A 26,323-nucleotide genomic window follows, 5' to 3' on the forward strand; every position below is an offset into this window, starting at 1 on the left:
CACACACACACACACACACACACACACACACATTGCCGCCCAGGCTGGAGTGTAGTGACGTGATCTTGGCTCACTGCAACCTTTGCCTCCCAGGTCAAGCAATTCTCCTGCCTCAGCCTCCCGAGTACCTGGGATTACAGGTGCCCACCACCACTCCCGGCTTTTTGTACTTTTAGTAGAGACGGAGTTTTACCATGTTACTCAGGCTGATCTGGAACTCCTGACTTCAGGTGATCCACCCAACTCAGCCTCCCAAAGTGCTGGGATCACAGGTGTGAGCCACTGCACCCGGCCTGTTTTTGAGCAATATATATATATATATATATATTTAAAATTATAAACCACACATGTGGTTAAAATATTAGATCTATACAAGAATTTACAAAAGATTCCTTAGAGTCGCCACGAGACCCTATGCAATCAGGTCCCTGTTATTGTCTGTCTTTGCATCCTATACACTGTTGGCCCCAGCCTATCTTCAGAAACTGTTCTTGCTGTTCTCTTGCCCTGGAAGACTCCTCCCCAGATACCAATGAGGCTCATTCCCTCACCTGCTTCAGATCTTCACTGGGTCATCTCCTTCTAGATGTTTTATCTGGCCTTCTCATTTACTATTACAACCCCTCTCAACACCCACCCTCATTTGAAAGGTTCCTGGATCATAGTGTTATACATAGTGTTATTCTTTTTCTCCAGAGCACTCATCACTCTTGCTCAATCTGTTACACTTAGTAATTAAAAAAAAAATTCTATGGTTGGGATGGTGGCTCACGCCTATCATTCCAGCACTTTGGGAGGCCGAGGTGGGAGGATTATTTGAGCTCAGAAGTTGGAAACCAGCCTGGGCAACATAGCAAGACCTCATCTCTGTCACAAACAAATACAAAATCAGCTGGGCACAGTGGCGTGGACCTGTAGTCCCAGCTACTCAGGAGGCTGAGTTGGGAAAATCACCTGAGCTTGGGAGGTTGAGGCATCAGTGAGCTATTATCACACCACTGCACTCCAGCCTGGGCAACAGTACAAGACCCTGTCTCAAAAAAATGAAACAACATTCTGTCTCTTACCTCTAGAACAAAGCTTTGTGAGGGCAGAAACATTTTTTTATTATTTTTATTTTATTTCATCAGTGCCTAGACAATCCCGGCATATAATGATAGGCTTAATAAACATTTGTCAAATGAAGCTACATCACAGCTCTGCTTGTGAAAGACACTGACCGCTATGAGAATATGTTAATGAATTGGCATGTTTTACTAGCTCATATATAATTCTGAGACTTGGTGGCAATTGGGGTAGGATCAGCTGGTTGGCTTTTCTGTTCTAGACTAGGCTTGGCTGATCTTAGCTGGGCTTGCTCATGCTTCTAAGGTCAGCTGAGGCGCCTCAGTTTTCCTCCATGTGGCCTCTCATTCTATAGCAGGCTGGCTTGGGCTCATTCACATGGTGGCCTCAGGCTTCCAAGCACAGCAAAAGAGGCAATTCCAATGCAGAAGCCTCTGCTTGCATTACATTTCCCATGATCTTCTTGGCCTAAGCAAGGCCCCTGATAACCCATATTTATGGAGGTAGGAGCTGCTAAGTAACATTGCAAAGGGGAGTGCATATGAAGGTAAGAAGAATTGGGGTTATTTTTGCAATCCACCATGATAAGTACGATTCAGTTGCCTTTAGACAATAGGATAAAATTGGCCAGGTGTGGTGGTTTATGCCTGTAATCCCAGCATTTTGGGAGGCCGAGGCAGGAGGATCACGAGGTCAGGAGTTTGAGACCAGCCTGACCAACATAGTGAAACTCTGTCTCTATTAAAAATATAAAAGTTATTCAGGCATGGTGTTACGCATCTGTAATCCCAGCTACTTAAGAGACTGAGGTGAGAATTGCTTGAACCCTGGAGGCAGAGGTTGCAGTGAGCCAAGATCGTGCCACTGCACTCCAGCCTGGGTGACAGAGTTGGATTCCATCTCCAAAAAAAAAAAAAAAAAAAAGAATAAAATCTCACCAAGAGCATATTCAGGTGCCTATTTCTTCACTCTATTATGCACTGTGTATTATTATATTTAAAAAAAATCTTCACTCATCAGATAGAAGAAAGGTAGTGTCTTCTTTGCTCAGAGAACTTAAAAGACATCAGTGTAGCTGGTAAGAAGCAGAGCTTGACCTCAAAATGCAGGTTCTTGCTTATACACTGTTGGTGGGAATGTAAGCTAGTTCAACCACTGTAGAAAGTAGTTTGGAGATTTCTCAAAGAACTTAAAACAGAACTACCATTTGACCCAGCAATCCCATTACTGGGTATATATCCAAAAGAAAAATCATTCTAACAAAAAAGCACATGGAATCACATGTTCATTGCAGCACTATCCATAATAGCAAAGACATGGAATCAACCTAGGTGCCCGTCAATGGTGGATTGGATAAAGAGACTGTGGTGTATGTACATCGTGGAATACTACACAGCCATTAAAAAAGAACATAATCATTTTGTTTGTAGCAACATGGATACTGCTGGAGGCCATTATCCTAAACGAATTAATGCAGGAATAGAAAACCAAAGACTTCATGTTCTCAAACATTGGGTACTCATGGACATATAGATGGGATAAACAGACACTGGGGGCTACTAGAGTAGGGAGGAAGAGATGGGGGAAGGGTTGAAAAACTATTGGGTACTATGCTCACTACCTGGGTGATGGGATCAAGCATACCCCAACCCTCAGCATCAAATGTACCTTCTGAAACTAAAATAAAATGTGAAATTATTTTAAAAATATTCAGATTCTCACTTGGCTTGCCATGCTTTCTCACTGTAGGCAGGGTGTCAAGACCTGTCCTTGACTCCGGCTGGGTCCTGTGATTTGCTTTGGCCAATGTGTTATTAGCAGATGTGATGCAAACAGAGGCTTGAAATCGGCTTGCACGCTGGCACTTGCTGTCTCTTGTCCCTCTGCCGTCACTGTGAGAACATGTCCAGACTAGTGTGCTGGAGCATGAGAGACACTTGGAGGAGAGCTGAAGCAGGCCAGTTGCCCAGCAGAGGCCAGTCCAGGTACCTTGATAGCCAGCTGACACCTGGACACAAGAGCAAGCCAGCCAGGATCAGCAGAGCCACCTGGCTGATCATCAGCGGCCCGAAGATTGCTGATGGGGGCAAGATTGCTGATTGCCCCAAGATCGTGTGCATTGATTACTTTCATCTCACTGGTCTCCCCAGAGGACCTGTGAGTTTAGAGCAGAGAACTATGCTATCTCACAACTCTAGATGACGGAGGAGCCTAATTCAATCCCAGGATCCTCAGGCCCTGGGGACTCTGTGTTGTTGTGCCTGGACCTATGGATTTTGATACTCCCCTGGGGCATCCTTTATAAAACTGTTTATCCCTTCCTGATCTCTTGTAGTTTCCTTAGCTGGAGCGTTCTGATGGTGCAGAGGCGTTTGGCCTGGTTAGAAAAATCTTCATAATTGTCAACAAGCTGGCCAGAGCCCAGACCCCGACATCTGATGGAAAGGGTCATGAATGGCAGAAAAGGAAGCTGGCTGCCTTTGCCCTGAGCCTACCTGAGATGATGGATGAGAGACGCGGCAGGCCAGGAAGGATGGAGATGTTTCTGTTTCTTAAGGCAGGGCATTTTCTTCCAGGGCACAGGACTCGTGGAAACAGGTCAGAACAAATCACTTTACATTTTCTCTTTTTTATTTTTTTCTTCTGATGAGAAATAACTCCTACTCTCAAGGCATGACATACCAGTGAAACTGCATCAAAGCTACATTTACGCTCTGAACATTTTTTTCCATGAATTTTAATCTTCTTATAGGGCTCTAATCCCTCTGAGAATCTGATGAAAGACATGGACCCATTCCCCAGAAAAATACTCATAAAAAACAAATTTTTGCTTAAAATGTCAGGGAATTTACAGTTTCTCTGAAACCCACTCATGGAACCTAGATTAGGAGATTCTAAGAGAAGAAAGGAGGAAGGGAGGGAGGAGGAGACGGTGAGGAGGGAGCTGGAAAAAAATGAGGAGAATTTTGAAATAAACTTGTTGAGAAGTTTGAACTAAAGATCCTCTGGCCCCAAATATATCCCCTCTTCACTCTGTACTAGTTTAGGAACCTATACTTTCCCTACACATCACTTCTCTTAGTCAATGATATCATATTCCATGCATTGTTCTGAATACTCCATGCATCTGCCTTTTCCCATCAAGCCTGCCTATTTCAGATCTATTCATATATTGTGTATTTTGATCTAGTTTACTCACTTTAACTGCTAGACAGTATGTACTATGAATTTGCCTCATTTTATGTATCTATTCTCTAACATTGGACATTTAAATAGTTTACTGTTTCCTGTTACTGATGGAAATATCCTTATCTATTTCTCCTTGCACACAAGTGAGAGAAGTTTCTCTGTGGACTCTACTTATAGTGGAATTGCTGAGTTGTAGGGAGTGAGCAAGTTTTTTTTTTTTTTTTTTTTTTTGTTTTGTTTGTTTGTTTGTTTGTTTGTTTGTTTTTTCAGGCAGAGTCTTGCTCCGTGGCCCAGGTTGGAGGGCAGTGGCATGATCTTGGCTCACTGCAACCTCCACCTCTTGGGTTCAAGTGATTCAGAAGTGAGCATTTCATTTTTAGATACAATTACCTTGCTCTCTGGGGTCATTGCACAAATCTGCAATAGTGTCTGGGAGTTGTATTACCCACATTCTTTCCAAGGCTTGTTATTTTCTTTTATACATTTAAAAAATGAATTTCATGGGCTTAAAATGATGTATGTATATTTTTAAAATGTTTGTTATATTTGCATTTTTTCACTTTTTTTGGTGTTTGTGTGCCTCTTCTGCAAATTGCCTATATCCTTTGCTGATTTCCCTTCCCCTGCTAGCATATTAAAGGCGAAGTCTTTCTGGGTCTTGGTTTTGGGTTTTTAAAATTTGGCCAGCTCTACCTCCTCAAAGCTTGGTAAAAAAATAAAAGTGACATGCATGGTAGACAAAGAAGTTAGAACTTGAATTTAGGGTATTCCAGTTTGAGTCCTGGCTCTGATAATGCTAACTGGCTGTGTGAATTTGGGCAAGGTATTTAACCTCTGTAAGCCTCAGCTTCCTTACCTGGATAGTGGGATAACTATCTCTACTTCTCAAAGTCAATGACAGGCTTAAATACACTGGTGCCTATGAGTGGTCAGTAAATAATAGTTGAGTTGAAGAACCCAGATAAAGTTGTCTCCATGTCCAGATGCCTTCACATATATAGCTCTGAATAGGTCTACAGCACAGCCTCCATGAACGAATTAAATTATCACAGCGGGACACAGCCCTCCCATAGGACAGTTGTGCTGTCTGCCAGGTGGCCCTAGGACTGACACACAGTTCTGGAGACCCATAAACTGTTCTAGGGAAGCCCCCTCCCCCTTTCTCTGCTACTTCCAGAGAGGTCTCATGGGACATCATTACCCTCACTTCAGAGCAGTGGCTCTGGAATGTCAAACCAGCTTCTATACCTTCCCTTAATGCCCACTATGGAAACTTACCCACTTGGAATTAGTAATAATAACAAAAGAAACAATAGCTCATCATTCTCGAATGCTACCTAAAGCACTTAGAACATTGCCTAGCACATAGGAAGCACTATGTAAGTGTTAGCTATCATCATTATTGTTATTATATGGTGATGATGATGATGTACTATGCACTATGCTTAACCAATTGGGTTAAGCATAATAGACATTAATTTGTTCAAGCCTCATAACGGTAAAGATTTTTTGGTTAATTCTCATAAGTATAAGTGCTGGGGATGGATCCCACTCCCAACGCTTTTCTGTTTCTTTCTTTCTTTCTTTCCTTCCTCCCTCCTTCCCTTCCCTCCCTCCCTTCTTTCTTTCCTTTCTTTTCCTTCCTTCCTTCCTTCCTTCCCTCCCTCCCTCCTTTCCTTTCTTTCTTGATGGAGTCTCATTCTTTCACCAGGCTAGAGTGCAGTGGCACAATCTCAGCTCACTGCAACCTCCACCTCCCGGGTTCAAACAATTCTCCTGCCTCAGGCTCCTGAGTAGCTGGCACTATAGGCATGTGCCACCATGCCCAGCTAATTTGTATTTTCAGTAGAGCAGGAGTTTCACAATATTGGCCAGGCTGGTCTCGAACTCCTTACCTCATGATCTGCCTGCTTTGGACTTCCAAAGTGCTGGGATTACAGGCATGAGCCACCATGCCCAGCTGTAAGTTCTTTCTCTAAGCACAGAGATGTTGTTCTAAGGGAGAATGATTTTTTCCCTTAAGATGATAATAATGCTTCATGTAGTATGTGTTCATCAATTAACAGCTTACAAAGTGCTGTTTCCATATGCATGCATTCTTTCAGTCTTCACAAAATCCCTGTGCAGGAATATCTTATCTCCCTTTTGAAACAGTCCCTTCTCAGCTTCCAGGAGCCACATCTCCTGGTTTCCTTCCTGTATCACTGTCTACTTCTTTCCAATCTTCTTTTGCTGGATCCTCTTCTTTTCCCTGATCTCCACATGTAAGCGTTTCTTAGAAGATCTGATAGCTGGGTTCCACTGACAGAGATTCTGGTTTATTAATAGTTGATTTGGTGGTAAGGCTTAGGCAGCAGCACTTTTTTTTTGGTGGGTGCAAATTATTATTTTTCACAGAGAAGTATGACCATTTGTACAAATTTATGGGACAACACTCTCACCACTCATATTCAACATAATGTCAGAGGTGTTTGAAGCAGAATAACTCCATCTTAAATAGGAGCAGAGTAACTCCATCTTAAATAGAATGGGGCTGAGACCTACTGGGCTGCATTCCCAGAAGGTTAAGGCATTCTAAGTCACAGGATAACATAGGAGGTTGGCACAAAATACAGATCATAAAGACCTTGCTGATAAAACAGGTAGCAGTAAAGAAGTCAGCTAAAACCCACCAAAACCAAGGTGGTCATGGGAGTGACCTCTGGTCGTCCTCACTGCTACACTCCCACCAGTGCCATGACAGTTTACAAATGCTATGGCAATGTGAGGAAGTTACCCTATATGGTCTAAAAAGTGGAGGCATGAATAATCTACCCCTTGTTTAGCATATCATCAAGAAATAACTGTAAAAATTAGCAACCATTTTATATATCTATGGAATAGCCATTCTTTTACTCCTTCACTCTCCTGATAAACTTACTTTCACTTTATGCACTTGCCCTGAGTTCTTTCTTGCACGAGATTCAAGAACCCTCTCTTGGGGTATGGATTGGGACCACTTTCCTGTAATAACAGTACTGGAAGTCAGGCAAGAGAAAAAAAAGTCATCTAAACAGGAAAAGAATATGTCAAATCATGTCTCTTCACTGATAATATAATTCTATATCTAGAAAATCCAAAAGTCTCTACCAAAAGGCTCCTAGAATGGATAAACGACCTCAGTAAAATTTCAGGATACAAAAATCAGTGTGCAAAAATCAGTAGCATTTCTACACATCAATAAGGATCAAGCTGAGATCCAAATCAAGAATGCAATTTCACTTACAATAGCCACACAAAAAATAAAATATCTATCTGGGAATACTTCTAACCAAGGAGGAGAAAGATCTCTACAAAGAGAACTACAAAACGCTGCTGAAAGAAACCATAAATGACACACAAGGGAAAAAACATTCCATGCTCATGGACTGGAAGAATCACTGTCATTAAAATGGCCATACTGCCTAAAACAGTCTACAGAGTCAGTGTTATTTCTGTCAAACTACCAAAGCCATTCTTCACAGAATTAGAAAAACTATTCTACAACTCACATAGAACCAAAAACAAAACAAAACAAAAAACCAATAGCCAAAACTATCATCAGTAAAAAGAACAAAGCTGGAGGCATCATAGTACCCAACCTAAAACTATAAGGCTACAGTAACAAGAACATCATGGAAGTGGTATGAAAATAGAAACATAGACCAATGGAACAGAATAGAGAACCCAAAAATAAAGCCACACATTTACAACCAACTGATCTTTGACAAAGTTCACAAAAATAAGCAATCGAGAAAGGACCCTCTATTCAATACATGATGTTGGGATAACTGGCTAGCCATATGCAAAAGAATAAAACTGGATCTCTATCAACATATACAAAAATTAACTCAAGATGGATTAAAGACTTACATGTAAGACCTAAAACTAAAAATTCTAGAGGAAAACATAGGAAACACCATTTTGGATATTGGTCTTGGAAAATAATTTATGACTAAGTCCTCAAAAGCAATTTGCATCAAAAATAGTTGACAAATGGGACCTAATTAAATGAAAGAGCTTCTGCACAGGAAAAGAAACTATCAACAGAGTGAAAAACCTATAGAACATCAGAAAATATTAACACACTATACATCCAAAAGAAGTATAATATAGAACTTAAACAATCCAACCAGCAATAAAAGACCCCATTAAAAAGTTGGCAAAATACATGAACAGACACTTCTCAAAAGAGGCAGGTGGATAACCTGAGGTCAGGAGTTCGAGACCGACCTGGCCAACCTGGCGAAACGCTGTCTCTATTAAAAATACAAAAATTAGCCAGGTGTGGTGGCGCATGCCTGTAATCCCAGATACTTGGGAGGCTGAGGCAGGAGAATTGTTTGAACCTGGGGGCGGAGGTTGCAGTGAGCTGAGATTGTGCCGTTGTACTCTAGCCTGGGTAACAAGAGCAAAACTCTGTCTCAAAAAAAAAAAAAGACATACAGTCAGCCAGCAAACGTAAAAAGTGTTCAGTATCACTAATCATCAGAAAAATACAAATCAAAACCACAGTGAGAAACCAAGTAACAGCTCATACCAGTCAGAATGGCTTTTGTTAAAAGTGAAAAGATAATAGATATTGGTGGGGCTGTGGAGAAAAGGAAATGCTTGTGCACTTTTGGTGGGAATGTAAGTTAGTTGGAAAGCAGTTTGGAGATTTCTTAAAGAACTTAAAACAGAACTACCATTCGACCCAGCAGTCTCATTACTGGGTATATAACCAAAGGAAAATAAATTGTTCTATCAAAAAGACACATAGAGTCATGGGTTCATCGCAGCACTATTCACAACCGCAAAGTCATGGAATCAATGTAGGTGCCCATCAATGGTGGATTAAATGAAGAAAATGTGGTATACACCATGGAATACTGTGCAGCCATAGAAACAAACAAAATCACGTCCTTTACAGCAACATGGTTACAGCTAGAGGCCATTATCCTAAGTGAATTAACGCAAGAACAGAAGACCAAAGACTGCATGTTCTCACTTATATGTGGGAGCTAAGCAAATGTGCTCATAGACATAAAGATGGCAACAATAGATACTGGGGATTCTTGGGGGGTGGACAGAAGGGGGCAAGGGTAGAAAAACTAACTGGTAGGTACTGTGCTCATTACCTGGGTGATGGGATCAAGCATACCCCAAACCTCAGCATCACACAATATATCCATTTAGCAAAGCTTCACATGTATCCCCCAAATCTAAAAAAGTTGAAATTAAAATTAGAAATAAAGCAAATTTATGGGGCAACGTGAAATTTTGTAACATACATAGGTTGTGTAGTGGTCCAATCAGGGCTTTTAGGGTCTTTAGAACCTGATTAACATTGTTACCATTAAGTAATTTCTCATCATCCACCCCCACCTCAGCTTTCACCCTTCCGAGTCTCCATTGTGTATAATTCCACTCTCTACATCCGTGTGTACACATTTTTTCTTAGTACCTGCTTAGAATGAGAACATGCAATATTTGACTTTCTATATTGAAATATAGAAAGTTTCACCGAAGATAATAATCTCCAGTTTCGTCCATGTGGGGCAGCAGTGCTCTTTAAAAAGTCCGGTAGGTAATTTATTGAGTGGCCAGGATCAAGAACCATTGATTTACAGTTGCATGTGGTGGCTCACACCTACATTTTGGGAGGCTGAGGTGGGACTATCACTTGAGGCCAGGAGTTCAAGTCCACCTTGGTTAACATAGCAAGACCCCATTTCTACAAAAAATAAAAAAATTAGCCAGGCATGGTGGTATATGACTGTAGTCCCAGCTACTTGGAAGGCTGAGGCAGGAGGATCATTTGAGTTTAGGAGTTTAAGGCAGCAGTGAGCTATGATTGTGCCACTGCATTCCGGCCTGGGCAACAGAGTGAGATCCTGTCACTAAAAAAGGAAAGAAAAGAAAAGAAGAAAAAAGAACCATTCATCTTTATGTTGGTAACCTTCCCTTTTCAACTTCTGTATCAGACCTCTCCTTTGGGCTCCAGAGAATTTACTTGGCATTCTTATTTTGTTGTCTCTCAAAAATCTCAAAGATTATGTCCATCATGGAGAGTTTGGTTTCCCAACTCCTCTCCTCTGCTAACCCATTTGTCCCATGATTTTCATCATCTTAGAAAACAGCATTATTATTATTCCAACTGCTTAAGCCAAAGCCCCAGGAGTTACTTTTTTTTTTAAATAGATATGGTCTTGCTCTGTTGCCCAGACTGGAGTGCTGTGACACAATCATGGCTCACTGCAGCCTCAACCTCCTAGGGGGAGTAATCTTTGATCCCTCCCTTTCCCTTGTCTCCTTTCCATCCATCAGTGGGTCCTGCTAAGTCTATGTTCAAAGCTCATGCATGTCTCTGCCTGTGCTTGGTACTGTCTTACCCAAAGTCACTCAAAGTCACTAAAGTTGAACAGCGTTATCTCTTGCCTGGATTATGTACGGCCATAAATCTCCCCTATAACTTTCTTATTTTCATTCTAGTGCTTGCCCAAACCCATTCTCTACAGAGTGGTCAGAGTGAGCTTTCAAAAGTGAGGATGAGATCAGTTCATCCCTCTCAATTGTTTCTTGAGTGCAAAACACCTGATGATGCTTCTTCAGTGTCCTGTGGGATTTGGCTCTGGCTCGTCTCCCCAAACTCTCCTGGGTCCTTTCTTCTGTCTTTCTCATCTGGCTCCAGTTGCCCTGCCATCTTCTAGTTCCTGGAGTACTCCAAACCTTTTCCTGCACCAGGGCCCCTGCTGTTCTAATTACACTGATCATTTTGATTCCAGGCTTCTTGTTATGTCCCAGCATGTCAAACATCACAATCTCTGACTACCCTTGTTTAAAACAATTTCCCATAGTCTTGATTATAGAACCATTGTTCTTTTACTTCATTTATTATTTTGGTTACTTGAAGACTTTTTGTGTTCCCATTCAGCTGTTTGTTATACATTCCATAAAGGCAAGGGCCATGCTTGTGTTGTCAAATTTAGCAAAACAATAGAAAACAAAGTAGCAGCAAAGACCAAACAAACAAAAATCCAGGACATCCAGTTAAATTGAGATTTCAGATAAACAACAAAATAATCTTATATTATAAATATGTCCCCAATATACTTCCATTATAAACAAAATAATTTTATATTATAAGTACATCCCCTATATATGTTATATAATATACATTATAATATACATTATACTTACATACATTAGGTGATTAATAAGTGTGAGTCAAATGTTATGTAAATGAATTCAGAGTAAGCATCAGAGCTAGGAAAAGAACCCCTGCCATCTTTTCCTTTTTGTTTTTTTTTTTTTTTAAAGATGAAGTCTTGCTCTTTTGCCCAGGCTTGAGTTCAGTGATGTGATCTCAGCTCACTGCAACCTCCATTTCCCAGGTTCAAACGATTCTTGTGCTTTAGCCTCCTGAGTAGTTGGGATTACATGTGCAAGCCACCACTCCCAGCTAATTTTTATATTTTTAGTAAAAACAGGGTTTCACCATGTTGGCCAGGCTGATCTCAAACTCTTGACCTTGGATGATCCACCCACCTTGGCTTCCCAAAGGGCTGGGATTACAGGTGTGAGCCACCATGCCCAGCCCCCTTTCATCTTTATAGTCACATTAACTTCCCCTCTCTCCATCGTCCCTAACCTCTAGCAATCATTGGTATATTTTTCATGTCTAAAATTTTGTTTTTTTGAGGATGTTATATAAAGAGAATCATACACTATGTGACTTTGAGAGTAGATTTTTGTTGTTGTTGTTCAGCATAAAGCCCTTGAGATCCATCTAAGTTGTTGTGTGTATCAATAGTTTATTCCTTTTTATTACTGAGTAGTATTACATGATATGGGTGTACCACAGTTTATTTAACCACTCCCCATCCAGGAGAGTTAAACAAACATACTGGTTGTTTCCAGTTTTTGACTACTACAAATAAAGTTGCTATGAACAATCACGGATCAGTTTTTGTGTGGGCGTAAGTTTTCATTTCTTTGGGGTAAATGGCCAGGAGTGCCGTTGCTGGGTCATAGAGTAAGCGTATATTTTGTTTATGTATTTTTTTTTTTTTAGAAAATGCCAATCTATTTTTCCAGTGGCGATACCATTTTACACTCCAGAAACATATAAGAAATCTAGCTTCTCCACATCCTTGCTAGCATTTGACACTGCCACTCTTTTTTATTCAGCTGTTCTAGTAGGTGAGTAGCGATAGCTCATTGTGGTCTTAATTTGCATTATCCTAATGGCGAGTGACGTTGAACATTTTTTCCTGTGCTTGTTTGCCATCTGTATATCCTCTTTGGTGAAATGCACCTTTTGCCCATTTTCTTTTCTTTTCTTTTCTTTTTTGAGACAGAGTCTTGCTTTGTTGCCAGGCTGGAGTGCAGTGGCACGATCTTAGCTCATTACAACGTTTGCCTCCTGGGTTCAAGCAATTCTCCTGTCTCAGCCTTCCTAGTAGCTGGGACTACAGGCATGTACCACTACACCCAGCTAATTCTTGTATTTTTAGTAGAGACAGGGTTTCACCATGTTGTCCAGGATGGTCTCGATCTCTTGATCTTATGATCTGCCCGCCTCGGCCTCCCAAAGTGCTGGGATTACAGGCCACTGCATCCGGGTGCCCATTTTCTAATTGAATTATTATTTATTTACTGTTCGGTTTTGAGAGTTCTTTATTTCAAAGTGGGCTTTTGTTAGATATGTGATTTGCAAATAATTTCTTCCAGTTTATAGCTTATCTTTTTACCTGTTTAATGAAGTCTTTTACAGAGTAAAAGTTTTTCATTTTGAAGTCCGATTTATCAATTTATTCTTTTATGAATTATACTTTTGGTGTCATGTTTAAAAGCTCTTAATGTGCCCCAAAGATTTCCCCTTTTGTTATCTTCTAAAATATTTATAGTTTTACATTTTACGTTGAAGTCTATGATCCATTTTCTGTTAGTTTTTATATAAGGTGTGAGATTTAGGTCACGGTACTTAATTTTTTTTTCTTTTTTTGCTTCAGTACTATTTGGAGAAAATATTACACTTCTTATATTGAATTGCTTTTGCATCTTTGTAAAAGATCGGTTGATGCAAAAGCAGAGGGGTATTAAAAAATCAGTTGGCTGCACTTGTGTGGCACTATTTCTAGGTTTTTTATTCTGTTCCATTGATCTCTGTGTCAATCCCTCTGCCATTATCACAGTCTTGATCACTGTAGCTACATCTATTCCTCCATATATATATATATATATTTATTTATTCATATATATATTTTTTGAGATAGGGTTTTATTCCTGTCACTCAAACTGGAGTGCAATGGAGTGATCTTGGCTTACTGCAACCTCTGCCTCTCAGGCTCAAGCGATTCTCCTGCCTCAGCCTCCCAGGTAGCTGGGACTGCAGGTGTATGCCACTGCACACAGCTAATTTTTCTTCTTGTATTTTTAGTACAGATGGGATTTTGCCATGTTGCCCAGGTTGGTCTTGAACTCCTGGCCTGAAGCAATCTACCTGCCTCAGACTCCCAAAGTGCTGGGGTTACAGGTGTGACTCCCCGCACCTGGCCTTACTATAAAACACAACAGAGTGCAGAGGTTAGGAACACAGACTTTGGAGCCAGGTTACCCAGGCTCAGGTCCCAGCACCACGACTCTCAATCACATGACCTTGGGTGAGTTACTGGTTCCCTGTGCTTCAGTTTTCTCATTGGTTCAGTGGGCAAAATAAGACTAACACAAAGTTATTGCAAAGATGGAATGAGATAATAAATGTTAAGTTTTTAGAACAGTACTTGGCACATAATAAGCAGTAGAGAAGTGATTTTGTTGTAGTTGTGAGATTTAGATGAAAGCATAGAAAATACCTAGCACAGTGCAAATGCTCAGTAAAACTTTTTTTGTAAATTCCGTGCTAACTAAAAATAAATAAATAAATAAATAAACAGCACCAAAAACCTTGTAATGAAAAGCAACAGTGTCTTGTTACCCGTCCTTTTCTGCTTTCTGGAGGTAGCAATTTTAGACTCTTTGAGCAGTTAAAAGAATAAATAATAAGTTTCTTTACCTCTTTCTTTCTCTTTCTCTTTCTTTCTTTTTCTTTCTTTCTTTTTTTCTCTCTCTCCTCCCTCCCTTTCTCCCTCCTTCCCTTCCTCCCTTCCTGCCTGCCCTCCCTTCCTTCTTTTTTTCTGTCCTTCCCTTCCCTTCCTTCCTTCTTTCTTTCCTTCATTTTCTCCCTCCCTCCCTTCCTTCCTTTTCTCCCTCCCTTCCTCCCTCCCTCTCCCTTCCTCCCTTCCCCCTCCCTCCCTCCTTTCCTTCCTTCCTTCCTTTTCTCCCTCCCTCCCTCCTTCCATCCCTTCCTTCCTTCCTTCCTTTTCTTTCCTTTCTTTTTTGAGACAGGGTCTCCATCCATCACCCAGGCTGGAGCGCAGTAGCACAAACAGGCTCACGGCAGCTTTGATCTCCCAGGTTCAAGCAATCTTCCCATCTCAGCCTCCCAAGTAGCTGGGACCACAGGTGCATGCCAGCAGGCCTGGCTAATTTAAACTTTTTTTTTTTTTTTTTTTTTTTTTGTGGAGATAGGGTCTCACCGTGTTGCCCAGGCTAGTCTGGAACTGGGCTCAAGTGATCCACTTGCCTCAGCCTCCCAAGGAGCTCAGATTACAAGAATGAGTCACCATGCCTGGCCATGTATTTCTTGCTGTATCAGTTTCGCACATTATCTATCTGTTCACATTCTGAAACAATGGTGGTGGATTTAGCTGTCTTGTACTCCTTGTCTCCCATCCTTCCCATACAATGATACAACTATTTATAATAGTTGTCACTGGTAAATACTGTTCACTGAAGAGCCAATAGGTGTATTATGATTATATTTTTTTCTTGAAAACTTTCCTTCTCTTACATTCCCCAGGATTTTTAATTGCCTTAATGTCTTCTTCCTTTTTATTTTGTACTATTTTCTTTTCTTTTCTTGAGACAGAGACTGGCTTTATCATCCAGGCTGAAGTGCGGTGGCATGATCTCGGCTCACTGCAGCCTCTGCCTCCCAGGTTCAAGTATTCTTGTGCCTCAGCCTCCCAGGTAGCTGGGATTACAGGCATCTGCTACCATGGCTGGCCAATTTTTTATTTTATTTTTATTTTTAGTAGAGGCAGGGTTTCACCATGTTGGCTAGGCTGGTCTTGAACTCCTGGCCTTAGGCAATCCACCCGCCTCAGCCTCCGAAAGTGCTGAGATTAAGGCATGAGCCATTGAGCCTGGCCTGCTTTTTTCTTGTTCTTCTTTCTTTTTTTTTTTTTGAGACAGGATCTTGCTCTGTTGCCAGGCTTGAGTGCAGTGGTGCAATCTTGCTGCACTGCAGCCTCCACCTCCTGGGTTCAAGCAATTCTCCCACCTCAGCCTCCTGAGTAGCTGAGATTACAGGGGCACACAACCATGCCTGGCTAATTTTTACATTTTTAGTAGAGACGGGTTTCACCATTTTGGCCAGGCTGGTCTCGAACTTCTGATCTCAGGTGATCCACCTGCCTTGGCTTCCTAAACTGCTGGGATTATAGGCGTGAGCCACCACGCTCAGCTGTGCTTTTCTTAGATACACAATTTTTTCCCATACATTATCATATCAGTTATTCTAATCAGATCCACTTTTCCCCCCTGGGGACTTCCAAGTCTTATATTGTTATTTGTTTTATGGTTGTCAGGACAGTAACAAAAAATTATTCTTTTTCTCTTGCTCTACAGCCTCGAACCAGCGCCAGTGGCAATTGTGACTTGCCCCTGTTTCTCTGTCTTCACTTTTTTCCTGTCCATGCATTTGATCAGCTCACTCCTTTTTCCTGGCCATGTTCTTTCTTGTCCATCCATTTGGCCTTCTCACTGGTTCACTCATAATGATATTGTTATCAACTTTGGGCTCATTATAAATTAGCATTTTCAAGTGTTCTCATTTACATAGGGCACCCCAAAGATAACTTGATCCACAGCTAAAAGGCCAGTTGTTCTAATGCATGTATGATTGAGGCAAAGCCCTTGCAGGAAATAGCAAGTTAAGGACAGATGATTATAATGAAGGGCTTAAGCAAGGCATAAATGCTTCAGGGATGACAAGAACACAGACAGAAAGAACTGATGATCTATTTCAGCAGAAAAATATCCATCAAAAGAGAAACCTGTCCTAAGCAGTGCCCAGTCAAGGTGTGGGACTTAGAAAAGCTGGATCTATATTTTAGGAGACAGCAGCCCACTTTGTTGACAGCTCATATGTCAAGAAACAAGTTTAATAAAGAATTCATTGAAAAACACTATTTCAACACTAGGCGATAAAGTTGGCCCCAGAAGAGTAGGACTTGGGAAGGTTTTTGAACATATTATTGGTTGATATCAGATGTTCAAGTTAGAAGGCTATATCTTTAAGATTCATGGAACAATGTGATAGCATCATGACCTTGGACCTGTTCCAAAGTCCTGTATATTATCTAAATGAATTCATTGAGACCAACTGTGTACTTAATTGGTGTGCTTTCTCTCCTTGTTAATTTGAGTTGTTGTGTTTGAGTTTAAATTACCTTTACATACTGACTGTCACACCTTCCCCACCTAGTTTTAGCTACTGTGAAAATAATTGAATGATGGACCCTGCAGCAGATCTGCTTTAGGCAGTGGGTTTATTTCTATTTGCCCTCTCTTGGTATCTAGTATTGGTTAGGACTTTGCCTCTCTCATCTCAGACCCTTCCTAGGACCTGTGCGGTTTGAGTGGGAACTGCTGCTCTAGCACATGTTTGGTTTTTTTTTTTTTTTTGAGAGGGAGTCTCTCTCTCTTTCCCAGGCTGGAGTGCAGTGGCATGATCCCGGCTTACTGCAACCTCCACCTCCTGGGTTTAAGCGATTCTTCTCCTGCGTCAGCATCCCAAGTAGCTGGAATTACAGGCACGCACCACCATGCCCAGCTAGTTTTGTATTTTTAGTAGAGATAGTGTTTCACCATGTTGGCCAGGCTGGTCTTGAACTCCCAGCTTCAGGTGATCTGTCCACCTCCGAATGTGCTGGGGTTACAGGCATGAGCCACCGCGCCCGGCCCAGCTCCTGTTTTATTGGTGCTGCTGCCAATAATGGTCCTTTGGCTGGTGTGGCCCAAGACAATTCTTCTTCCAATGTGGCCCAGGGAAGCCAAAAGATTGGACACCCCTGCTTTAGAGACTCATTGCTCTGTTCCTCTGCCCTATCCTATGGCCACCGTCCTCATTAGGGCCTTCATAACGTCTCATCTGGATCACAGCATTCATCTCTGAAGGCTCTTGCTGCACTTCCTGGCCTCCCTCGTCTCAAATCCATATTTCACCCAGAGAGATGGTCCTAAAGCACAAATCTGATCAGTTAGTGCTCTGTTGAGCTCCTCTGGGGCTCCTCACAGGATTTAGGCTTCGGTTCAGTCTTCTTATCTTAACCCACAGGACCCCTTGTCATCCATCTTGTGGCAACTTCTCTTTTGCTTTAGCTGTTTGGTGTGCAGCCACATTCATTCCTTTACTAACATTGATCAAAGGCCTGGCACTGTTCTTTCCTGGCACTGGGAATAGAGCAGTGAACAGAAACAAAAGCCTTGACCTCATGGAACTTCATTCTCATTGGAGAGACAGAGCGTAGCAGAAGGCAATAAGTACAGTGGAGAGAAATAAAGCAAGAAGCGAGTCTGGAGAAAGGGGAGGGCTCCGTCTTGAAAGAGAATTCTTAAAGGAGAGTGTTCAGGAAAGACCTCACTGAGGAGGTTATGTTTGAATCCGGACTTAAGGAAATGAGGGAGCAAGGCATATGGTCATCTAGAGGAGTGAACAGTATGTGCAGGGACCCTGAAGCTATTTCAAGGATTGGAATAAAGGTGAGTGTGGCTGAAGCAGAGATGGAAAAACCACTGGATTTTTCTGAACCTAAGAGTGATGCTCTAACTTATGTTTTACAAATGAACTACTGGGCTGGGCATGGTGGCCCACACTTGTAATCCCAGCACTTTGGGACGCCAAGGCAGGCAGATCACCTGAGGTCGGGAGTTCAAGACCAGGCTGGCCAATATGGTGAAACCCTATCTCTACTAAAAATATAAAAATTAGCTGGGTGTGGTGGCACGCGCCTGTAATCCCAGCTACTCAGGAGGCTGAGGCAGGAGAACTGCTTGAACCTGGGAGGTGGAGGTTGCAGTGAGCCAGGATTGTACCACTGCACTCCAGCCTGGGCAATAGAGTGAGGCTATGTATCAAAAAAAAAAAAAAAGTTTATGAAGGAAAGGAGCAAATGAATAAAGTTACAGATCTGATTGAAAGTGAAGGATGCCACTTATGCCATGCCAGGGAAGGCAGGTAAGGAGATGCTTCCCTTAATACCTAACAGTTTTTTTTTGTTTTTTTTTTTCTGATTTTTTCTTCCTTTTTTCACCTTTTTTTTTTTTATTGCATTTTAGGTTTTGGGGTACATGTGAAAAACATGCAAGGTTGTTGCATAGGTGCATATGTGGCAGTGTGATTTGCTGCCTCCCTCCCCTTCACCTATATCTGGCATTTCTCCCCATGCTATCCCTGCCCAACTCCCCACCCCCCCGCTGACCCCCCTCCCCCCAACAGACCCCCGTGTATAGTGCTCCCCTGTGTCCATGTGTTCTCCTTGTTCAACACCCGCCTATGAGTGAGAACATGTGGTGTTTGATTTTGTGTTCTTGTGTCAGTTTGCTGAGAATGATGGTTTCCAGGTTCATCCATGTCCCTACAAAGGACGTGAACTCCTCGTTTTTAATGGCTGCATAATATTCCATGGTGTATATGTGCCACATTTTTCCTGTCCAGTCTATCATCTATGGGCATTTGGGTTGGTTCCAGGTCTTTGCTATTGTAAACTGTGCTGCAATGAACATTTGTGTGCATGTGTCCTTATAGTAGAACAATTTATAATCCTTTGGATATATGCCCAGTAATGGGATTGCTGGGTCAAATGGAATTTCTATTTCTAGGTCCTTGAGGAATCGCCACACTGTTTTCCACAGTGGTTGAACTAATTTACACTCCCACCAACAGTGTAAAAGTGTTCCTATTTCTCCACATCCTCTCCAGCATCTGTTTCCTCCAGATTTTTTAATGATCGCCATTCTAACTGGCGTGAGATGGTATCTCAATGTAGTTTTGATTTGCATTTCTCTAATGACCAGTGATGATGAGCATTTTTTCATATGTTTGTTGGCCTTATGTATGTCTTCTTTTGTAAAGTATCTGTTCATATCCTTCGCCCATTTTTGAATGGGCTTGTTTGTTTTTTTCTTGTAAATCTTTTTTAGCTCGTTGTAAATTCTAGATATCAGCCCTTTGTCAGATGGGTAGGCTGCAAAAATTTTTTCCCATTCTGTTGGTTGCCGATTCACTCTATTGACTGTTTCTTTTGCCGTGCAGAAGCTGTGGAGTTTGATTAGGTCCCATTTGTCTATTTTGGCTTTTGTTGCCAAGGCTTTTGGTGTTTCGGTCATAAAGTCCTCTTCTACGCCTATGTCCTGAATGGTTTTGCCTAGGTTTCCTTCTAGTGTTTTTATGGTGTTAGGTCTTATGTTTAAGTCTTTAATCCATCTGGAGTCAATTTTAGTGTAAGGTGTCAGGAAGGGGTCGAGTTTCTGCTTTCTGCATATGGCTAGCCAGTTTTCCCAACACCACTTATTGAACAGGGAATCCTTTCCCCATTGCTTGTTTTTTTCAGGTTTGTCAAAGATCGGGTGGTTGTAGATATGTTGTGTCGCCTCCGACGCCTCTGTTCTGTTCCATTGGTCTATATCTCTGTTTTGGTACCAGTACCATGCTGTTTTGATTACTGTAGCCTTGTAGTAGAGTTTGATGTCTGGTAGTGTGATGCCTCCCACTTTGTTCTTTTTGCTTAGAATTGACTTGGCTATGTGGGCTCTCTTTTGGTTCCAAATGAAGTTTAAGGTGGTTTTTTCCAGTTCTGTGAGGAAGGTCATTGGTAGCTTGATGGGGATAGCCTTGAATCTGTAAATTACTTTGGGCAGTATGGCCATTTTCACGATATTAATTCTTCCTAACCATGAACATGGAATGTTTCTCCATCTGTTTGTGTCCTCTCTTATTTCGTTGAGCAGTGATTTGTAGTTCTTCTTGAAGAGGTCCTTTACGTTCCTTGTTAGTTGTATTCCTAGGTATTTTATTCTCTTTGTAGCAATTGTGAATGGCAGTTCGTTCTTGATTTGGCTCTCTTTAAGTCTGTTATTGGTGTATAGGAATGCTTGTGATTTTTGCACATTGATTTTGTATCCTGAGACTTTGCTGAAGTTGCTTATCAGTTTCAGGAGATTTTGGGCTGAGGTGATAGGGTCTTCTAGATATACAATCATGTCGTCTGCAAATAGAGACAATTTGACTTCCTCCTTTCCTAATTGAATACCCTTTATTTCTTTTTCTTGCCTGATTGCTCTGGCTAGAACTTCCAGTACTATATTGAATAGGAGTGGTGAGAGAGGGCATCCTTGTCTAGTGCCAGATTTCAAAGGGAATGCTTCCAGTTTTTGCCCATTCAGTATGATATTGGCTGTCGGTTTGTCATAAATAGCTTTTATTATTTTGAGATACGTTCCGTCGATACCTAGTTTATTGAGAGTTTTTAGCATAAAGGGCTGTTGAATTTTGTCGAAGGCCTTCTCTGCATCAATTGAGATAATCATGTGGTTTTTGTTTTTGGTTCTGTTTATGTGGTGAATTACATTTATAGACTTGTGTATATTGAACCAGCCTTGCATCCCCAGGATGAATCCTACTTGATCATGGTGGATAAGCTTTTTGATGTGCTGTTGTAATCGGCTTGCCAGTATTTTATTGAAGATTTTTGCATCTATGTTCATCATGGATATTGGCCTGTAGTTTTCTTTTTTTTGCTGAGTCCCTGCCGGGTTTTGGTATTAGGATGATGTTGGTCTCATAAAATGATTTGGGAAGGATTCCCTCTTTTTGGATTATTTGGAATAGTTTCAGTAGGAATGGTACCAGTTCCTCTTTGTATGTCTGGTAGAATTCAGCTGTGAACCCATCTGGGCCTGGGCTTTTATTGGGTGGTAGGCTCTTAATTGCTGCCTCGACTTCAGACCTTGTTATTGGTCTATTCAGGGTTTCGACTTCTTCCTGGTTTAGGCATGGGAGGAGGCTACTGTCCAGGAATTTATCCATTTCTTCCAGGTTTTCTAATTTATGTGCATAGAGTTGTTTGTAATAATCTCTGATGATGGTTTGAATTTCTGTGGCATCTGTGGTGATATCCCCTTTATCATTTTTTATTGCATCTATTTGGTTATTCTCTCTTTTCTTTTTTATTAGTCTGGCTAGTGGTCTGTCTATTTTGTTGATCTTTTCAAAAAACCAGCTCCTGGATTTATTGATTTTTTGTAGGGGTTTTCGTGTGTCTATCTCCTTCAATTCTGCTTTGATCTTAGTTATTTCTTGTCTTCTGCTAGGTTTTGAGTTTTTTTGATCTTGCTCCTCTAGCTCTTTCAATTTTGACGATAGGGTGTCAATTTTAGTTCTCTCCTTTCTTCTCATGTGGGCACTTATTGCTATATATTTTCCTCTAGAGACTGCTTTAAATGTGTCCCAGAGATTCTGGTATGTGGTGTCTTCATTCTCGTTGGTTTCGAAGAACATCTTTATTTCTGCCTTCATTTCAGTGTTTATCCAGTCAACATTCAGGAGAAAGTTGTTCATTTTCCATGAGGCTGTGCAGTTCTGGGTTGGCTTCTGAATTCTGAGTTCTAACTTGATTGCACTGTGGTCTGAGAGACTGTTTGTTATGGTTTCCATTCTTTTGCATTTGCTGAGGAGTGATTTACTTCCAATTATGTGGTCAATTTTAGAGTAGGTGTGATGTGGTGCTGAGAAGAATGTATATTCTGTGGATTTGGGGTGGAGAGTTCTGTAAATGTCTATTAGGTTTGCTTGTTCCAGGTCTGAGTTCAAATCCTGGATATCCTTATTAATTTTCTGTCTCATTGATCTGTCTAATATTGACAATGGTGTGTTGAAGTCTCCCACTATTATTGTGTGGGAGTCTAAGTCTCTTTGCAAGTCTTCAAGAACTTGCCTTATGTATCTGGGTGCTCCTGTATTAGGTGCATATATATTTAGGATCGTTAGCTCTTCTTGTTGCATTGATCCTTTTACCATTATGTAATGTCCTTCTTTGTCTCTTTTGATCTTTGTTGCTTTAAAGTCTATTTTATCAGAGATGAGAATTGCAACTCCTGCTTTTTTTTGCTCTCCGTTTGCTTGGTTAATCTTCCTCCATCCCTTTATTTTGAGCCTTTGTGTATCCTTGCATGTGAGGTGGGTTTCCTGGATACAGCACACTGATGGGTTTTGGCTTTTTATCCAATTTGCCAGTCTGTGTCTTTTGATTGGGGCATTTAGTCCATTTACATTTAGGGTTAATATTGTTATGTGTGAATTTGATCCTGTCATTTTGATGCTAGCTGGCTGTTTTGCCCATTGGTTGATGCAGATTATTCATTGTGTTGCTGCTCTTTACCATTTCGTGTCTATGTGTAGTGTCTCCTTCAGGAGCTCTTGTAAAGCTGGTCTGGTGGTGATGAAATCTGTGAGTACTTGCTTGTTCACAAAGGATTTTATTTTTCCTTCACTTATGAAGCTTAGTTTTGCTGGATATGAAATTCTGGGTTGAAAGTTCTTTTCTTTAAGGATGTTGAATATTGGCCCCCACTCTCTTCTGGCCTGTAGGGTTTCTGCTGAAAGATCTGCTGTGAGTCTGATGGGTTTCCCTTTGTGGGTAACCTGACCTTTCTCTCTGGCTGCCCTTAGTATTTTCTCCTTCATTTCAGCCCTGGTGAATCTGATGATTATGTGCCTTGGGGTTGCTCTTCTAGAGGAATATCTTTGTGGTGTTCTCTGTATTTCCTGGACTTGAATATTGGCCTGCCTTGCTAGGTTGGGGAAGTTTTCCTGGATAATATCCTGAAGAGTATTTTCCAGCTTGGATGCATTCTCTTCGTCACGTTCAGGTACACCTATCAAACATAGATTAGGTCTTTTCACGTAGTCCCATATTTCTTGTTGACTCTGTTCATTCCTTTTTACCTTGTTTTCTCTAATCTTCCCTTCTCGTTTTATTTCATTGAGTTGACCTTCGACTTCTGATATCCTTTCTTCTGCTTGGTCAATTCGGCTGTTGAAACTTGTGCATGCTTCGCGAAGTTCTCGTGTTGTGTTTTTCAGCTCCATCAATTCACTCATATTCCTCTCTAAGTTGTCCATTCTCGTTAGCATTTCATCAAGTCTTTTTTCAAAGTTCTTAGTTTCTTTGCATTGGGTTAGAACATGTTCTTTTAGCTCACGGAAGTTTCTTATTATCCACTTTCTGAAAGCTGATTCTGTCATTTCCTCACACTCATTCTCCGTCCAGTCTTGTTCCCATGCTGGTGAGGAGTTATGCTCCCTTGTAGGAGGAGAGGTGTTCTGGTTTTGGGTGTTTTCATCCTTTTTGCGCTGGTTTCTTCCCATCTTTGTGGATTTATCCACCTATTGACTTTTTAGTTGCTGTCTTTCTGATTTTGGTAATTTTAAGTCTGCAGCAGCTGAACTCATAAACCCCCTTTTCTTCCCCCCAGGTGTTCTGGCCCAGAGAGTTAGGGCTTTATGCTTTTCAGCTGTGTTGCTACCATTTTCCCTGCCCACAAGGTTGCAGTCTAGTCACACTCAGCCTGCAGAGGCTTCGCTGAGCTGCTGTGGGCTCCGCCCAGCTTCCGTGTGAGCTTCCCTGCAGTCCTGTTTATATGGGTGTAGTTAGAACTGCTTCCGCTATGCTGGCCCGCCCCTGTAGTGACGGAGTCTCTGTAGTGGCGGGTTGTCTTGGTTACGGCAAATTGCCCCGGGAACTGCAGGGTGTTTCCCGATGGAGGACGCCCCTCCCCCACAGTGCTGGACCGTCCCGGGTTCAGCCATGTTTCCAGTGGCGCCCTCTTTGCCTGGGAATCTCTTGGCTTGCCTCCTTGCCTCAGCTCCCCTTGCTGGCCCAGAGGGGACACAGTCTCGTTCACTTTGCTCAAGCAGCCGCTGCTCCCTGCCCCGGTGCAGGCCGAGCGGCTGCTCCGGTCCAACCAGTGGCGCTGGGAACCCGTGGAGCTTCTCCGCCTGTGAATCTCCTGGTCTGTGGGCAGTTAAAATCTGCTGCCCTGTGTGCCGCTGCGTCAGCCGAAGCAGCGGCTCTGAGATTCGTGGTTCGCCCTTGCCCGGGGGTCTCCTGGCTTGACTCCCTGCTTCAGCTCCCCTTGCTGGCTCAGAGGGAACTCTGTCTCTCTCACTCTTCATAAGAAGCCGCTGCCCCCCACCCCAGGGCGTAGACTGAGCAGCCACGCCGCTCAAACCAGCGGCGCTGGCGATCCGTGGGGCTTCTCCTCCTGTGAATCTCCTGGTCTGTGGGCAGTAAAAATCCGTCTGGAAATGCGGCGTCCACCCACCCTCTGTGCCTTCTCTCGGAGCTGCAGTCCTGACTTCCTCCTAAGCGGCCATCTTGGATCGTCTCTAATACCTAACAGTTTTTGAGTGCTCACTACCTGCTGGGCATTTTCCTAAATGCTTCTCATATATATGTAGCTAACTCTTACAGGAAGGGACTGACTTACATTACAGAGAAGGAGACTGATCATAGAGGGGTGAAGGGGCTTGTCTAATACCCAGTGAGAGATGGAGGTGGGACTTGAACCAGGCATTCAGAGTCCAGCTGGACTTTATACTTAGGTGAGAGGAAGCCATTCATTTCTCCATGGGCTTGCTTTCTGAGAAATTGCTGAGCCAGAGCAAAAGTACAAAAACTGGCTGGGTGCAGTGGCTCATGGCTGTAATCTCAGCACTTTGGGAGGCTGAGGTGGGAGGATCACTTGAGCCTAGGAGTTTGAGACCAGCTTGGACAACATAGTGAGACCTGGTCTCTACAAAAAATAAAAAAATAGCTGAGTGTGGTTGTGTGTGCCTATAGTCCCAACTACTCTGGAGGCTGAGGTGGGAGGATCACTTGAACCTGGGAGGTCCAGGCTGTAGTGAGCCATGATTGCCCCACTGCACTCTATCCTGGGTGACAGAGTGAGACCCTGTCTCAAAAACAAAAAGTATTACTGGGCTGGGCATGGTGGCTCACACCTGTAATGCCAGCACTTTGGGAGCCCGAGGCAGGTGGATCACCTGAGGTCAGGAGTTTGAGACCAGCCTGGCCAACATGGTGAAACCCTGACTCTACTAAAAATAAAAAAATTAGCTGGGCGTGGTGGCATGCCTTTGTAGTCCCAGCTACTCAGGAGGCTGAGACAGGAGACTTGCTTGAACCTGGGAGGCAGAGGTTGCAGTGAGCCAAGATTGCACCACTGTACTCTAGCCTGGGCAACAGAGGGAGGACTCCGTCTTAAGTTCTAGGATGGGCAGCATGTCTGCTTATTCTGGGTAGCACATTGTTACTTCTCTGAGACAGTGTCTACACAAAGTCAAGGAAGAATGAAATTTTATCCTTATAAGCAGTGTGAGAGTTGGATATAGACCTCAAGCTCAGGGGTTTATGTCAGGCAGACCTGGGTTATGGTTCTGGCCCTCCCAGTTGTCACTTGCAGGGCTTAAGAAAGTTACTAGGACACTCCGGACTCAGTTTTCTCATCTGTAGAATGGGAATATGACCACTTGTAAATATTAAATTAGATTGTGCTTATAAAGAGCCTGCACTCCCCTGCTCATGTCTCTTCATGTTGTTTGGCTCAGTTCTCCTGTCTCATGGCAGGACAATCAGCAGGTCCAGTGTTCCCAGTCAGCCTTCCTCTGTCTTTTGAAATGGACACAGGGTGAAGCATGAAATACCCCAGCTATTTTTAAGTATATTTATTTTTGGAGCTCCAGGTCACAAGGAATAATCAGATTAATAGAGGAATCAGGCACCCACGTTTTCACTTATTTATTTATTTAATTGTACTTTAGGTTCTGGGGTACATGTGCAGATCATGCAGGATTGTTGCATAGGTACAAACATGACAATGTGGTTTGCTGCCTCCATCCCCC

Source organism: Aotus nancymaae, unplaced genomic scaffold, assembly GCF_030222135.1.
Source record: "Aotus nancymaae isolate 86718 unplaced genomic scaffold, 86718_ANA_hifiasm-v0.15.2.pri h1tg000049l, whole genome shotgun sequence".
Taxonomy (NCBI): domain Eukaryota; kingdom Metazoa; phylum Chordata; class Mammalia; order Primates; family Aotidae; genus Aotus; species Aotus nancymaae.